This window comes from Marmota flaviventris, chromosome 4 (genome assembly GCF_047511675.1).
Source record: "Marmota flaviventris isolate mMarFla1 chromosome 4, mMarFla1.hap1, whole genome shotgun sequence".
In the NCBI taxonomy this organism is placed as follows: domain Eukaryota; kingdom Metazoa; phylum Chordata; class Mammalia; order Rodentia; family Sciuridae; genus Marmota; species Marmota flaviventris.
This window is the reverse complement of record NC_092501.1, coordinates 30,235,416-30,254,229: the sequence shown is the minus strand read 5'-3', so window position 1 is coordinate 30,254,229 and position 18,814 is coordinate 30,235,416.

The following is an 18,814-nucleotide window of genomic DNA, read 5'->3' as shown; positions in this document are numbered from 1 at the left end:
TGCTGGAAGGCAGGTGGGACCATCTGGAACTTGTGCCGGGGGGGCATTTGCTAAAGGGGCTCAGGGCAGACAGGAATGTGCCTGGGTTGGATCAATCAGAACAAGGCCTCTGCACAAATGCCCCCCCAGGCCTTCTGAGGAGGTTCAAGCACCATCTGTGAGGGGCTAAGTGCAGACTTGCACCCAGGGAAGCACAGCTCTTCCCTGGACAGCCCAGCTGTCCAGCCACCCTCCTCAGCTTTCCTTGGGGAGGACAGGCATACAGTACCTGGGCACAGACAGCTGTAATCCTTTCATAGCCCAGCAGAGAGAAACACTACAACTCCCCATTCCCATTGCACAGGTAAGGAAATCGAGCCCACAGAGGGTAAGTAACTGACCCGAGGCCACAGAGGGAATTGGGCTGAGCAGAATACCCTCTCCCTGCCATGCTTTGCATATTGAATTTTCACCTCTATGTGGCACCTGTATATCAGCTTTTGTGCTGTTCATATCCCAGTACCATTTGCTCAAAAAATGTTTGTAAATCTGAAATGCACAGGGATGGGAGCAGAAAAACACAGGTCCTTGAACTTTGAGGAAAGACAGACTAGAGAAATCAACAATATTAACAATTATTGAGAGCAGAGCAGGTGGAAGTCTGCCCAGGGCCCTCGCTCCGTTCTGCACGGAAAATAAGAGTTAAACACTCCCATCTCCACCTCAGTCCTTCCCGAAGGCCAGGGTGAGTTTTTTGCCTTAAAGTCTAAAGGCTAGAAGGAACTTTCCCTGGCCTCTGGTTACAGTCTGTGTAACATTTTCTTCAGTGATTTTTGTTAAGTTTATTCATAAATATTTACTGTGCATCAACCATGAATAAGGCCCTGCATTGCAGAAATAAGAAGTGTGAACCTTGTCAAAATCAGAAACAAGTGTATAAGTCTGGAGTCTCCCACACCCAGAAGTACTTAGAGAGCAGATGTAAGTATTCAATACACAGTGCACACACAGTAGCTATTTCAAAAAAGTAAAAAGTCCAGGCTAAAATAGGTCAGTTTTGTAGAAACTATTCCCTTCAGGCTGGAAGAAACCAATTTCCAGGTTTGAAGAACTGATCAGTGGGCAAGGGAGGTGTCCCAAACCTTTCCTAGCCAGTGTAGACTAGATCCATCCTAGAACTACAGAAAGCAGAAGACGATTTAACATCTGGCAAGACAGGTCTAGATAAACACCCGCAAAGTCAAAAAAAGAATTAGAGGGAATTACAGATTTATTCAAGCCTACAGGAAACCAAAGTCCAATTAAGTAATTGAAATTAGTAAGTTCTGGAACTGGGGGTATAGCTCAGTGGTAGAGCACTTGCCTGGCATTTCCTGGGCCCTGGGTTTAAAAACTCAGTACAGAGAGAGAGGAAGGAATGTAGGAGAGAGGGAGGGAGGGAGGAAGGGAAGGGAGAAAATGGGAAACATGAAAATAGCAAAAATTTAGACAATGAACTGCTTGGTAACATGAATATATAGTTATGTCCACCAAAAGATACGTAAAAGAATATTTAAAGCATCCTCATTCATAATAGTTCAAGCTTGGAAATGACATAAAATGTTGATGAACAGGAGAATGGATAAACAAATCATAACACAAACATATAATGGATTTGTGAGCAAAAACAAACTACTCGACAATATGAATGAATTGCACAGGCATTATACTGAATAGAGAAGCCAGAAATGAAAGTACAGAGTACTTAATTCCATTTAAATGAAGTTAAACACAAGCAAAACCAACCTGTGGTGATAGAAGTCAAAATAATATTTGTCTTTGAGACACTAGTTACTGGTAGGGTCAGAAGAGAGCATTTTGTGTTTCTGGAAATAGTCTATATTTTGTTCTAGGTGGTGGTAGTATGTGTGTGAATCAGCTGGTGTATATGTAGATGTGTATATGCATGTGTATGCACATATATATACCGACACTATATATGTGTAAATATACATCAAATTGTACACTTAAGAAAAGTGCACTTTATGGAGGTTATACCTCAATAAAAGCAGGAAGGCATCATTTCTCTCATGTCCCCAAGGTCGAGGCAGGCATGCTACCACTTGTCCTTGCCTGTGGCAGCAGTAATTCATCACATGCTCCTTTCTCTGAGCTCAGCTTCGTAACCACCTTAACCTCACGCTCCAGCCAGTTGAGCATTGAGACAAAACTCCTAGCTTTCCCTCCTATACATACAGGAACCTGTGCCACGTAAAACCCTGTTTGAGATGGACAGTGTGTGCAGCAGTGGTGTCATAGTTTATATCACATGGTTCTGCAAGATTACATCGCCTGGTGGCCCCAAAGCCATTCCAGTGTGTGTGAGAACACACTATCATTTCTAACTACAGAAAATCGCTGATTGACACCATTCTCAGAACAAGCAACCTACATCTCTTTGTCGGAGACGAGGTGCCCCTTTATCTTCCATGGCTTTGCCAGGCTCCGAGGAAGACTGGAACCCACTACGCAGCTGGGGGCAGCTTCCCTGAAGCCCAGGTTCCATTCTCAGGAGGAAATGACTTCTTGAAGAGCAGATCTGGAAGCAGCAGGAAGACAGCGTGAGCCACACTGACTGGGAGGAAGTCCCCTGAAGGGCCTGGGGGTCAACTCAGCCCAGTGAGGGAGGCCCAGCTGGAGAGGTGAGGGTTTGACTCACCCATTTCCCACTAACACACAAGCCAGGTTTTCTCCACTAGCTGGGAGGGGAGGGGAAAGAGAAGTAAATGCTGGACAGTAGGGAACCCTCCACATGCCCAGGGCCTCTAGCAGCCCCAAGTGCAGTGGCACTTCACCAGTCACCAGCTCTGAGAGTCTGGTCTGGTAGTATTTCTTCACAGCCTACAAGATGGGGCACAGGCAGGGTCCCACATCCATGGGAGCTGGGCCAGGACAGGTCTCCTCCCCATTTTAAAATTTAAAAACTCAGGCAGAGATGTCGTGTGACTTACAAACACCCTCCTAATGAAGTGAGGGACTCAGGAATCAAACCCAGGCTGTCATACCCTGTCAGGACATCTGACACATGCCTGTGCCCCTTCTTCAACTTAGATTCTACATCCAACCAACCTGTCAATCAAATGTGAAGGTGAAATAGACACTCTCAGATATTAAAGATCTCAAAGTGTTGGCTTCTCAAGTGCCTCTCTCAAGAAGTTCTGAGAGGATGACAAATACTTTGCAATTTACCCAAAATTGTGCTCGGTTGCCCTCTTCTGTTTTTCCATCCTTGCAGGTCTCTTGCCTTTTTAAAAAAAGTCTTTTTCTGTCAATTTCGTAAGACTTTGAAAGAGTAAAAGGAGATGAATTCAATCAACAATTATCATCCAGAAGATCTCTGCTATTTTATATATTTCTATCAGCAGTGAGCCCTTCTTCAAGTAATTATCTCATGGAAAAGACAAATATCTAAAACACATAAAAGCCATGTCACACTTCACATGGGTTGTTACATTGTTTCTTTTCACTAGCTAAGTATTAAGAAAGTTTTTGTTGCTAATGAATGAAAAAGGAATTATCAAATTAGAACAACACCACTTTGAACCCACCGATTAATTAGCGTTGCAGGTATTGAGTATCAGCAGCTGTTAACATCACCCGCCCCCAGCCACATGTACATCATGATAACGATCATGTATACCTTTTGATGAAAGAATACACCACCATCAATTGTTGCAAAAAAAGAAAAGTGAATTTGATCAAGCCTCTTGATCCACTGTCCAATTTGCTGGGAAGACAGAGAAAAGGCATGATGAACCATACCATCCATAAAATTCTGCAAGTAGAATGCCCTGGGTTCTTTAACATAGAAGTTGGGGAAAAGAATAGAGGGAGAGTCTCTGGATTAAAAGAGACTTAAAAGACATATCAAACTAAAAAGTGGGTAATTATATACCCACTGTTATTCATAGCGCTGTTATTTACAATAGCCAAGAATGTGGGGACAGTGGCCCCAAGTGCCCATCAACAAATAAATGGATAAACAAAATGTGGTGTAGACACACAATGCAATATCATTCAGCTGTAAAAAGGAAGGACATTCTGACACATGCTATCACATGAATGAAACTTAAGGACATTACATCAAGTGACATTAGCCAGCCACAAGTGCTTCCATTTATATGGGAGAAATAGACTTCTTTATTTAAAAAAAGTCTAATTCATAGATATAGCTGGCTGCAGTGGCACAGGCCTATAATTCCAGCTACTCAGGAGGCTGAGGCAGAGGATTGCAGGTTCCAGACCAGCTTGGGCAATTAGCAAGACCCTCGGCAAATGAGCAAGACCCCGTTTCAAAGTAAAAAATAAAGGCTGGGGATATAGCTCGGTTGGTAGAGTGCTTGCCTCGCATGCACAAGGCCATAGGTTCAATCCCCAGTACCACAAAAAAATTTAATAGTAAAATAAATAAATTAAGGCTGGGGAGGTGGCTCAGTGGTTAAGTCCCCCTGGGTTCAATTCCTAATATCATAGGGGAGAAAAAAATGTCATACATACAGAAAGTAGACAGGTGGTTACAAAAGCCACGGGCAGCAGGCGGGGGAAGCGGTTGTTTAATGGGTATGAAGCTCCAGATTTGCAAGGTGAGAAGTTTGACGATCTGATACACAATAATGTGAATATACTTAACACTATAAAACTATACACTTAAAATGGTTAAAATAGTGAATTTTATATTATATGGGGGTTTTTTTACTACAACTATAGAATGAAATTATCTTTTAAAATATGTAAATGTGCAAGACTAAATTGTAGAATTTAAAAAGGTACCCTTGGGTGAGATAATTATAAAGAAATGTGAGGAAGTGATTCCCTTCAGAGTCAGGGTGGGAGTTGGTTCTGATGGGGAGGGAAAGGGCTGTGGGGAGGGGCAAACAGCGAGGCTTCAGAACTGTTTATTGATGGAGGCAATAGAACCATGGCCACCAGTAAGTAGCCCTGGTCTCAGATCCCAATAGCCAACAGCCCAAAAGGACAGGTATGTCCCTTTCCACCACTTGGGTTTATGGACAGAGCTTGGGTTACATTCCTCTCCTTGACTGACCCCGTGAGCTAATCCTGGCCTCCACTCCCTGACCTCAGGGCCTGGGTGATCTGACCTCTCTACCATTCGGTTTGCTCAGCCCCATGAGGATACTGACAGCACCTGCTTCGCTGGGCCGCCCTGGGGATGGTTCGTTTATTCAGCACATACTTATTGCACACCAGCTGTGTGCCAGGCAGCATGGCGGGTATCCAAGCCACAGCAGAGGACAAAGAGAGTCCGCCCTCACAGAGTTTCTAGCTGAGGTCCAGCAAGGGAGACAGACGTGACACAAATAGACGTAGGTTTGTTTCATAGAGTCATTTGCAGCCATGATTAGCATGCCAAAGGATAAGCACAGAGCTCTGGAAAGGGAGAAAGGAGACCTCGCTCAGAGTGAATGAGTGACATTTAAAGAGCCCAACACTGAGCGTGGTGCAGAGTTAGCGTTAGCTGCTGACGGCCATCCTGCAGGTTCCTGCCTCTTCCCAGCCATCTGGCCTCCCCACAGCGACTTCCCACTCCCCTCCATCCTGGAAACCAACTGCGAGTCTCCTAGGGGTAGGGAGAAAGCGTGACGCATGTGTGGGGACAGTGGACAAGCTGCAGGCCCAGGACAGTTCTCCTGGTGGGCCACACACACCAGCTGAGGCTCCAGCGTCCCTCCAGCCCCTTCCCTGGCTCCAAGTCAAGCCCTCAATGAAGGAGTGCAGGGGAGAGATTCACTGCCTCACAAGCGACTTTCCGTCACCTTTGCCAGACTGTTATCATCAGTCACAGCTCCCCAGCCACAGGGAGCAGGGCCTTGCCCCGTCCCAAGCGGCCACACTGTATCTTAGCTTCCTGGTGACCGCCTCTGGAGGCACCATTTGCAAAACTCTTATTGATCCAAGGAGTGTCTGTGGAACACACTTGGTCCCTACCTGGCCCTCTGGGGCTCTCTGTGCTCTTCTTCAGGGAAGAAGAGCCAAGGAGCTGCTGTTGGACCACTGCCACAGCACTCGCTCTGTTCTGTGTCCCCAGCACTGCCACCTCCCCTCCCCTCCCCTCCCCTCAAGCCCTCAGGACCCTAATCACGACCCACTGGTCTCCAGGCCTTCCCACAGGGGCTGCCTCCCCACTTCAAGCTCCCGGGGTCTGGACCATCCAACCAGGCCCTGACATTGCCAACAGACCCCTTGTGATCTGTCCCTGTCTTCCGTTTCCAACCATGTGTTCTCAGCCAGGTCTGAGGCCCCAGGGAACCCTGAAACTGTGAGCAGGGACACAAATGGGGTGTGATCCCTCTGGACTGAGGAGGACAAGACTGAAATCAGAGAAACCCAGTTAAATGACAAGGGGGAATATATATATATATATATATATATATATATATATAACTTTTCCATAGTCAGAAGTTAAATAATAAAGATGACTTTGACCTGGGATTTCTACCATGGTGACATCAGTTCAAATCCCCCTTGTCATTATATATATACATTTATATACAGTGGACAAGCTGCAGGCCCAGGACAGTTCTCTTGGTGGGTCACAATTTATATAAATTTATATAAATTGTGAGAGAACAGTACAATAAACCTCCCAGAACCCCTAATCCCATAGCTCCAACAAGGATCAGCTCAAAGCCAAGCTTGTTCCAGCAATGCCCAGTCATGCTCTTCACCCCAAATACTTTGTTCTGAAGCAAATCTCTGATGCCCAATATTTCATCCATAATCATGTTAATATACATCTCTAGAACAAAAGGGCTCTTTTAAAAATATAATCACATTATTCCAACTTTAAAAACCAATGACAAACCTAGGCGTGGTGGCATACGCTAGTAATCCCAGTGGCTTGGGAGGCTGATTGCGTATTCAAAGCCAGCCTCAGCAAAAGTGAGGCACTTAGCAACTCAGTGAGCCCCTGTCCCTAAATAAAATACAAAAAAAGGGCTGGAGATGTGTCTCAGTGGTCAGGGGCCTCTGAGTTTAATCCCCAGTACCAAAAAAAAAAAAACCAAAAGAACCAAAAAAAGAAAAGAAAAAAAAATAGTGACAACGCAAAGGGAATTTAAAGGCTTGATACTTATTACCAAACTACCATTCAAAAGAGCAGATGTAAGTTCCCAGCTCCCCGTGCCCTTGCCAGCACTGGGAAATGGATTTCTACAAGTGGCTCAACCTAAACACCAAGAGATGAACCTTAAATTCCAGGTTCACTTGGTGAAAGGAGGCAGACGTTAGAACACATTCTGCAGAAACTTTAATACAGGCCTCCTTGGGGACCAGGAAGTGTGACACCTGTGCTGGGACAGCATATGCGCAGCCGATCTCAGGTTCATGTGTTGGGCCCCCATGGCCAGCAATGGAAGGACCTAGAAATGTGGTGAGCCCCCCAAACCCTTGCTGGCTTACAGCAGGTGCACTGTGGGCCCAGGGAGCACAGCAGCCCCAGCACATCCTGTGCCCCTGTGGCCTTCGGTCAGTGAGGCAAGTGAGAAAGGGCTTCCTTGGGACCTGAAGATTCAAGAAACAATCTTGACAGAAACAGAGAGAAGAATCAGGTGCTTCCTGATCCTTCCAAACTTGATCTCACAATCAAGTTTGCCTGCCAACATATCCCCCATGCAGCCTTCCCTGCAGCCTCCCCCACGCAGCATCTCCCATGTAACATCTCTATGCAGCCTCCCCCATGTAGCCTCACCCTGCAGCATCCCCTGTGATTCCCCTATTTGAGCTGAAACCTAGGGACTCACTGTCTTGCCTCTCCTGAGGCCTATTCCCCTCCCACAGTGACTCATTGGCCCCACATTCAGTTGGGCATTTTGTGGAGAGCAGGATTTTGTGGAGACGCAGATGAGACCCCCAACCCCGGGTCATCAGTTGATCCTGGTGTATCAAAAAGCCAAGCCTGGGAAACATCCCTTTCCAAAGGCGAGGATGTTATCAGCCCTGACTCTCAGCTCTGGTACTAACAGTTATCAGACATCCCAGGAAAATGGTGTACTGGGTACAGCAGGATAATTGCAGAATGTTCTTAGCACTGCAACAGGAGGATAGCTGTAAAAGCTGTTTCTAGTTCTGTGACTTTTCAGTGCATGTTTTAGTCAGCTTTTTCTTTTTAAAAAAAAATATTATTTTTTAGTTGTTGTTGGGCACAATATCTTTATTTTTTAATTTTAACATTTATTTATTAAAATTTAAAAAGGTGTAGATGGACACAACACAATGCCTTTATTTTTATGTGGTGCCCAGGATCGAACCCAGGGCTTCGCACATGATAGGCGAGCGCTCTACCGCTGAGCCACAATCCCAGCCCCTTAGTCGGCTTTTTCGCTGCTGTGATGAAAATATCTGACCAGAACAATTGTAGAGGAGGAAAAGTTTATTTGGAAGCTTATGGTTTCAGAGGTCTCCATCCATAGACAGCCAGGTCCATTCCTCAGGGCTCAAGATGAGGCTGAACATCATGGTGGAAGAGTGTGGCCGAGGCAAGCAAATCACACGGTTATCAGGAAACAGAGGGAGAGGAACTCTATGATCCAGATAGAAAATATATACCCCATAGCCACACCCCTAATGAACCACTTCCTCCAGTCGCACCCCACCCCTCTAGTAAATCCCATCAAGGATTTATTCACTGATTAGGTTAAAGCTGTAACCCAATCATTTCTCCTCCAAACCTTCTTGCATTGTCTCATACGTGAGCTTTTAGGGGACACCTCACATCTAAACCAAAAGAGTGCACAAAGAAGCCTCTCTCAACTTAAAAGCCTTGAACAATTTTCAGTGCCCTATAGTTTAACTGTCTGATTATGAGACCCTATAGTTCTGGGTCACTGTTCCTCCATCAGAGTGCAGTGTCCCACCTGGCCCCAACTTTTCATTAAAATATCTCTGTGTCTTCTTTCTCTCTGTGTTTTCCTTCATCTCCCATTGTCCCTACTAGATAATCCTTTGTGGATGCTGCACAGGTCACAGCAGATGTTAAAAATACATAAACTAAATAGATGGATTTCCAGGTTCAGAAAGCAATTTCACTTTATGTAGTAAGCTGCAAACACCCCCAGCTCTAGAACTCTCTGCCCCATCTCCCTGTCCTCTCTGAACCCTAGTTTCTCTAGTCGGTTTTGACTTCCTAGTTCTGCTTCCTACCCTCAACCCAAAGACAGGCAGCTCTCCTTCCAAGCCATCCATCCTCATGCTGAGGCCTTGCTGGTCCAGGCACTGTGCTTTGCCTGGGAGATGCCAAGATGAATTAGATGCAGTCCCTTCCCTGAAGGAGCTCCCCATCTGGACAGGTTGGTCCTGCAGATGTGGTGCAATGTGGTCAGTCCTCCAGGAGAGGTGTATCAAGCTGGGGTGGGAGTTCAGCAGGTGGAGTCAGGGCTCTGCCTGGGAGGGAGAAACCTTCTTAGAAGAGGTTTCTTTTGTGGTGCGTTTTGTTTTGTTGTTTGTTTTCCGTGCTGGGAACTGGTCCCAGGACCTCCTGCATTATAGACAAGGTGCTTTGCCAGAGTCACATCCCCAACCCTGAACTAGGTCTTGAATGACTCTGAATTTATCTCCTGGGTCAGACTTGAATTAGAGTTCTTTGGATTCAAGCTGTAAAACATCTTCTCATATGCTTATTGGCCATTAGCAGTTCTTCTTTGAAGTGATGTTTTTTCAGATCCTTTGCACCTTTTAATTTTATTTATGTATTTATCTTTGTAACAGGGATTGACCCAGGGGCACTTTACCACTGGAACGGTCAATTTGAATTGTCAACTTGATTGGATTAAGAGATATCAAGGATTAAGAGGGTTATAGGTGTGTCATTGAGGATGTGTCTAGGAATGGTTGCGTGCGGGATGGCCAACTGAAATGGAGACACCCTCCCCCGAAACATGCACAGCACAGACCAATAGGATGGTGGCTTGTATAGAATAAAAGTTGGAAGAATAAAGAAGGAGCAGTGGATGCAAGCTTGATTCTTCTTCACCGGGTTCTTGATTACTGCTGCGATCATCTGAGGACATCAGACTCTGGCTTCTTCACTCTTCCAAAGTGGATTCTGACAGTGATTCCCCGGAAGGCTTAGGTCTCAGACTAAGACAGCACCATTGATCCCTTCAGTCTCTTGGACTGTGCAGCTATTGGTGCTCCCAGCTCTCCAGCCTGCAGATGGCCATTGTGGACTATCTAGCTTCTGGTCGCGTAAGCCAATCTAATATAAGTCCCTTTTTTATAATTATACTTCCTGTTGACTCTGTTCCCCTAGGGAACCCTGACTAATACAACCACTGAGCTACTCTACCAGTTTTTTTTTTTAATATTTTTTTAGTTGGAGATAGACCTTTATTTTATATATTTATATGAGGTGCTGAGAATTGAACCCAGTGCCTCACACATGCCAGACAAGTACGCTACCTCTGGGCCACAGCCACAGCCCCTTACCAGCCCTCTTTATTTTTATTTTAAAACAGTTCTCACTAAGCTCCTTAGGCCCTCACTAAGTTGCTAAGGCTGGCCTCAAACTTGAGATCCTCCTGCCTCAGCCTCCCAAGTTACTGAGATTACAGGTGTGCACAACTTACCCAGCTACTTTGCCCATTTTTAATTTTTTAAAATTGTTGAGTTATAAGAGTGATCTATACCAGTCCCTTATCAGATAAATTATTTGCAATATTTTCTTTCATTTTGTGGGTCTAAATATCCTTTTTAGCCTTTTAAATCTAATGTCATATGTATAAAGTACATAATAAAATTTCATAAGTGATTTAAATTTTTCTGATAACCACAAAAAAGTAAAAAGAAACAGGTAAAATTTATTTTTTACAAAAATTATATATCTGAAATTTTATCATTTCTACATGTAATCCAAACAAAAATATAAATGAGATATTTAACATTCTTTTTTGTACTAACTCTTCAAAATCAGACATAGAAACACAGCCCACCTCAGCTGTCTATGCTACCCTATGTGTCATACACATTATCATGTCCATCATTAAGCTTCCATTCAACACAGCACAACCCAAGGCGCAACTTTTGCACATGATCGCTCTTGCTTTCCCACCAGAAGGCAACATACAAAGCCCCAAGATTAATTGTGTCCAACCTCAGAAAATGTACATAGCATCTGTCTCTGAAAGGTTTTAATTATTCCTCAAATTTAGTCATAGACTCACCCAAATAAATTTGTAATGTTGACCTAACAATAATTATAAAAACAAGAAGAAAACAGAAATTCACTAATACACTAACACACACACACACACACACACACACACACACACACACACACATACAGCAAAAGGGACAAACAGGCAAAGCTGCCAGAGTCCCCAGTCAATGGCCACAGCTCCACAGTTGATATTCATAGTCTGCTTCTTCCTTCATGTGTCTTAGGCTCCCTTTATCCTCCACCAAGACTTGAGCTTCTCAGGTTCTCTACCTGCAGGGTAACCCCAAACTTCACTGCTGCAAGGTCTGAATCCTTAGTGGCCCCGCCTTTGGCTGGTTGCTGTAGTTTTCCACTAACTTCTAGCATGAGCATGGAAATACCAAGAGGTGCCCTCAAAGTTGGAGACATATTTCTTCTCCCCCTATTTGTAGCAGCAACCCGATTTCTCTTTGGTTCAGAGGCATGAGGAGCCCAATACAGCCCAGAGCAGTCTCCATTCAACAGAATCTTTGTCGCATGGCCTGAAGCAACCATCCTCCATCAGAAAGAAGGCTGTGGAGCTAGCAGGGCTCAGAGTTGCAGAAGCAGGAGGAAAGAATGCCCCAATAGTGAGCGGACGCCCCTCCCATCCCTGCCACTTGATTTTGATGGAAAAAACAATCTCAGATTCCAAGCCTATTTCTGCATCCTGCAAAACAGAACCCCAACTTTCCAGGCCAAATGGCCATAACCAAGTCTTCAGCTGACCATACCACAGAGCCATCAGGCCAGATGCTTCTGGATTACAGGGCATTGGTTAAACTAGTGATTTTGCATGAGGGCAGATCCATTGCTGAACTTCGTTTGCTCTGAACTGAACTCTCTGGAAAGAAGCAATGTCACGCAGAGTACATGACCATGACTGAGGTATTCCACTATTCCGCGAACACACAGAGGGTTGGGCTGGCAGAAATATTTCAAGAAGGGATGGCAAATCCATATCCAGAATAAGTGTCTGTTCCAATGAAGACAAAACCAATGGCCTCTCCATGATGGAAGAGATCCAGTGTAATCAATCTGCCACCAGATGGCTGGCTGACAGCCCCACCTCCAGGAACGGTAAACTCCTAAAATGCCTGCAGGTTATTTCCCTGCCTTCCTTTCCTCATTAGCTCTCTAATTTTCTGAGGGCCTCTTCTGGATAAATAAGTCTTCAGCCCATAAATGGCACAGCAGGGGCTGGGCTCTTGGGCCAGGACACTCTCTCTACAGAGGCTTGAGAAATTATGAGATGGCAGCAACAACTGCCACTCCTCAAACAATGACCCAGTGTCCAGCACTGGACAGTCTGGGACACCTGAATCCTAGTTCCAGGTATGGCATAGCACCCCTGTGACAGGAAAGGGGCTTTTTGCCTCTTGAGGCTGTTTCCCCATTCTTGAAATGGACTGGAAACTCCAGGGTGTCAGCACCAAGAGGTAGACCAAGGGGAGGGGGTGGGCTCCTTTCCCCTCAGGTGCAGTCAACAAGAGAGAATTGTTTAAATAATCAGTTAATAGTTGGTCTTCTTATAGGCACCATATACCTTCAATTCTAAACAATATAAGAAAATACTCACCAGAAAAACTCTTTTTGTTTACTTAATTTCTAAACAATTGCTACAGATACTGGAGTTTTTGGGGGTTTTTTTGTTTGTTTGTTTGTTTGTTTTTTTGTTTTTTGTTTTTTTTCCCCAGAACTGGGGGTTGAACTCAGGGCCTTCCATATGTTAGGCAAGCACTCTACCACTGAGCTGTATCTCCAGCACTTTTTCTTTTTTTTAAATTTTGAGACAGGGTCTCACTAAGTTGTCCATTCTGGCCTCAAACTCGTGATCCTCCTGTCCCATATGCCATCATGCCTAACTTACTATTAAGTTTTAATAATGTATGTATAAGCTTTAAATTTGCACATTCTTATTATTTATCTTTTTTTTTTTTGGGGGGGGGGGTACTGGGTATTGAATTTAGGAACACTCGATCACTGAGCCACATTCCAGGTCTATTTTGTATTTTATTTTGAGACAGGGTCTCACTGAGTTACTGAGGGCCTCGCTGTTGCAGAGGCTGGCTTTGAACTCACGATCCTCCTGCCTCAGCCTCCTGAGCTACTGGGATCACAGGCATGCGTCACTGCGCCCGGCTTATTATTTATCTTTTAATAAAGTCTATTCTACATGGGTGTTAACTTGTAGGATTCCCAGGTTGGCCCCAAACAAAGACCCAGCTATATGTGTTTATTTCTAAGTACGTTTTTAATGGTTTGGAATCTTTCAGACTCACTTCTGGCTAAAATTTAAACAAATAAATCAAAGACAGGAATATTTAAGAGAAGTCCCCACCCATCTCTTAACCCTAATACTCAGGTGAGAAAGAGCATCTTTGCCATCTAGTGGCAGAAATGGTGATTACAGGCACATGTGGCTGAGTGTTATCCCTGAAGACAGCTCTGTCCAATGGGGTAGTGACATGTATCTATTAAGCACTTGATATGAAATGTGATTTGTCTGAATTAAGATATGCTGTAGGTGTAAAATACATATTGAATCTCAAAGACTTTGAAAAATATTTAAAACATTTCTTAGCAATTACTGAATATACTAATTACATATTGATTTTTTTAGATTACATTTTAATCATAAAATTGGCAGAAAGCAGGCTGGGGTTGTGGCTCAGTGATGGAGCACTCACCTGGCATGTGGGAGGAACTAAGTTCGATTCTCAGCACCACATAAAAATAAATAAATAAAGTATAAAAAAATTGGCAGTAGGGGAAGCAGTGGGGAGATTTAATTAGACAGGTCAACCCAGGGTTGGTTGCATCCTAGGTCCACCTAGATATCAGTGAGAAAATTCCTTCACTTCTCAGGTTAGTTCCCTCATCCTTAAAATGGATCAGTGGTACCAACAGCTTGGGATTTGAGAACCAAATGTGGTAAGGCATGTAAAATCCCTGAGACACAGGAAAAGTTGATATCTTTCCCCTCATAGTTGATCTGAATGGCAGTAAAATTAGAGTAGACCCTGTCAGAGTTCTGATTTCATTCCCTTTGCTCCCTTTAACTTGAAGTGGTAGGTGTTGTGCCCTAAGGAATCAGTCTCCCTAATTGCAACCCTCTTGGGGACCCTCAATCAGCACCAACTATGTGCACAGAACCAGATACCAGCTCATAGTTTGGCCTGCCTTTCTGGCCTGTCCACACACCAGCTCCCCACATGCCACAGTGAGGAGACCTCTGCCCCTACGGGCTTCTTTATTCTGTGCCCAAGACTGGCACAAAATGCTCACCCACTGCCACACCACATATGCAGTTCTCAGTGTGGTCCATGAACCAGCAGCTTCAGCATCATCTGGGAACTCATTAGAAATATAGCTTTTCTCTTCTCAGACTTACTGGACCAGAAACTTCAGAGGTGCAGCTCAGCAGTGTTTCACGAAATCTTCCAGGGGGTTCCAATATGTTTAAGTCTGGGAACCACTACCACAAAATCCTACACCTGGCCAGCTCCACAGCTCCCAGCTTCCTGTGCTGATCCTCCTTCCCTTTCACCCCTCTCCATCCCATTGTAGAGAGACTCTCCTGTGGCTAAAGCCACACTCCCATCTCCCCTGTGCCCTGTGCCCCTGTGCCTGTTTCTATCTCACCAAATGTCACTAGCAAACCTCCAATGATACTGTCACATATGCTGACCACATTTGTTTTGGGGGTTGGTACTGGGAATTAAATCCAGGGGTGCTTTACACTGAGCTATATCTCCAGCCCTTTTGATATTTTATTTTGAGGCAGGGTCTCCCCAAGTTGTCCCACTGGCCTCAAACTTGTGATCTTTTTGCCTTAGCCTCCCAAGTAGCTAGAATTGCAGGCATGTGTCACCACACCCAGCTCAGGCCACTTTTGTTTCTTACTCAACATTTTGAAATTTGACACTAATACAGACACTTTATTCTAGTCCTAAAGAAGCTAAAAAATCAGACATAACATACAAGTCATATTTTTCTATGGTTTATGATATGAAGCACATTCTTTTCATTCATGCTGGAGATGATGTGAACTCTGGGATATTAACAAGTTACTCCACATGGGGTAAAGAGGTGAGCTTGGGGTATTGGCCACAGGTACCTGTTCCACAGGGATTAACAGTTTTTTGAGGCTCTTTTCACTTCATGATTTCTTCTGGACTTCACAAAAGCACAAGATGGAGAAGTAGAGTAATGATGATTATCTGTATTTCATACACAAGTAAACTGAGACTTGGTGTGATTCAGTAATTCAGCTAGTCATACAGACTCAGACAAAGTAACTGAAGCTAATACCCATGGCTTCTTGGTGTGGTTTCCTTCATCTGAAACAAACCATCAAACCCATTTTCACCACCATCTGGGAATGTCAGATGGGTCTAAATTATCATGTTCAGATTTTCAAGATAAACGACAGGACTTGGTTGAATGAGGCCACAAACTCTTATCTCTAGGAACTTCTAGTCTAAGAGTAAGAAATATGATCACAGAGAGAAAGACCAGTGAAGAATTCATGGACAGCTTTTTTTTTTTTTTTTAAGAGAGAGAGAGAGAGGAGAAAGAGAGAATTTTTTAATATTTATTTTTTAGTTTTCGGCAGACACAACATCTTTGTTTGTTTGTATGTGGTGCTGAGGATCGAACCCGGGCCGCACGCATGCCAGGCGAGCACACTACCACTTGAGCCACATCCCCAGCCCATCATGGACAGCTTTTTAAATTGAGCTGTGGGCAAACAGAACACAATGACACTCTGCAAAACTGTGTCATTTGCCTTCAGGTTGAAATTCTTATCACAGTGATTGCTGGACAGCTCCTCAAACACAGTGCAGGTCTGATGGGACAATCAAGTTGGAACATCATCTAAAGAATGCTACTTTCTAGGGGTATGGGTTTGTGGCTCAGTGGTAGAGCGCTTGCCTAGCATGTGCGAGGTTCTGGGTTCGATCATCAGTACCACACAAAATAAATAAATAAAAGTATAAAAAAGAAGAACACTACTTTCTAAAGAAGACAGTGTGTTCCGGGGAGTTTCAGTCCCACAAATAGAATCTTCTATAACACACTCACAGCTGTAGAAGCGAACAGAATATTGAATCTTCATCAAAGGAAGAGCCTCTGCTTTTCTCATGCTTACAGTATGCTGACTTGCTGCTCTGGCTCTCAATGCAATCTGATAGGGCAGAAGCTCCCCACTTGAGGGTTAACCCTTAAACACATATAGTACTTAGTATTTTAAGACATTTGAACTTGTGATCAAGTTCAAATTATAGATCAATCGTCTAATTCTTTTTTTTTTTGGTATTTGAACCAGGGTGTTCTTCCACTGAACTACATTCCCAGTCCTTTTTATTTTTTATTTTGAGGAGGGTCTCACTAATTGTTGAGCCTGGCCTCAAACTTGCAATCCTCTCACCTCAGCAAGTTATTGAGATTACAGGCGTGCATGATTCATTCTTTAAAGCTAGACATATGATTTATAATATATCCACATACGTTGATGTGCTATACAGTGATGCTCCAGACTGCATATACAACAGTGATCCCATGAGGTTATTACCTGGTGATATTGTAACTGTCATACATACAGCAATGCATGCTTTACACATTCGTTTGTGGTGACGCTAGTACAAACCTTTGCTTCCAATCATATAAAAGTATAACAATTATGTACACTACCTGATACTTGATAAGACGATACACTTCTGTTGCTGGTGTATTTACTATACTTTTTTTATTGTTGTTTTAGAGGTACTGGGTTCAGTGGTAGAGCGCTTGCCTAGCATGTGCAAGATGCTGGATTTTATGTGGAACTCCTTCACTCTGAAGCTCACTGTAAAGCGGTACGCCACGCTGCCCTGGCAGCAGCTTCACACATCTCATGTTTACCAAGTCTCCAGAGGCCACATCCCAGAGGCCATGGGGAGAGACTGACCCAGACCATGCAGGTTCGTGTGCCACTCTACAATGTTCACACAACAGCAAAATCATCTAATGGTGCATTTCTCAGAACGTACCCTCATCATTAGGCAACACATGACTGTATATCACATCAATATTTTTCCTCTGAGGGCTATTATTTTCCCTTCTGAGTCATTGCCAGTGGACACAGATCATGAAAATATGATAAATGCAGCAATCTTAAGCACAATCTTAAATTTGTACTTGCCTCAGCCTTGAGTGGAGAGAGACCCAGCTGTGATGTCCATGTGGAAAATTGACATCCCCCGACCCAGGTTGGTACAAGAGTCCCCAAAAGATGCTTACTTACCTCCTAAGTTTGATTGACTCTTTTCTAGCCCACTGGCTCCACCTCCTGGGCTTCTCTGGCCCTCAGGCTCAGTTTCTAAACTGTGAGTCTTTCCTTTTTCTTCTGCCCATTGATACGGTTCAAATGAATTAAGCATTCCTCTGTACAAAAACGACTTATTTCTGGGAATATAAAGAGAAGGTAGCAATGACACCGATGGGCCCTCCCACTCACCTTAATCCTGATTTCAAGTAGAAGACTCTCAGAATCTCGGCATTGGATGCCGCTGATAAGGGATTCAGATATTAACATTCAACCTGAACCAAGGCTTAGCCACTGCTCAATCCAATTTTTTGTTCAAGAGGCTAGCCTCCGAGAAGCATCTAAATGACATCCTCCATACCTTAACCACTAGCCTGGGGTTCAGCCTTCAACTTTCCAGTCCCCTGCAGGCCTCTGATTCAGGAACACTGGTAAAGCAAAAGTGGGCCATGTACCACAGCAGGCAAAGGAAAATGAAATAGCCCAGGAAGAGGAGGAGACCACAGCATGACTCTTCCCAATTTCCTGTTTTCCTCTCTTCCCTTTCCACTGTTTAATGCATGTTTACCTCTTCATTTTTTTCCGTGACTCAATGATCGATTGCTATATGCTCAGCATTCTCAGGCATTTTGATCGTCCTTCTATTTTTCAAAATACCCCTTGTCCTCTCCAGACCATTTCCTTTTCTTTGGCATTACCAGTTTTATTTAAGCCTCTCCCTGCTTCACCTTCAGGGAGCAGACCTGACTCCTTTCTTTGCTGTAAATAATACGCATGGGTCTTGGGAGATGGAGAAGACAGGTAGTTCTCAGCAGCATCTAAGCTGACAACAGAGGAACACATGGGTAGTTCACAGAGTCAAGACAACTGCAGAGATTTTATTTCTATTCGGAATTTAAGTAGCTCCTTTGTTATCAAAATAACTACATCAGCACCAATATCCTGCTGATTATAAAATTAATCCTTGGCAGAGAGAGAATTAACATTTAATGAATACTTGCCATCTGCCAGCACTGTTAAAGGCTAGTAGTTCTCAGTATTTTAGTGGTCAAGGATTCCTCTGAGACTCTTGTGAAAGCTATGAAATCTCTCCCCTGGAAAAATGCAAATAGACAAAATTTTACATAGAATCACAGGGGCAAATGCTCTCCTGAAGCCCAGCCAGAGATCCCAAATTAAAGCCCTAGCCTTCCATCTGTTCACAAGCATGGTAGTACTGTTGACATGGATACTACGATCTCCACCTCACAGATGAGGTGACAGCGGGTTCAGGAACATACCTGAAATCATACAAT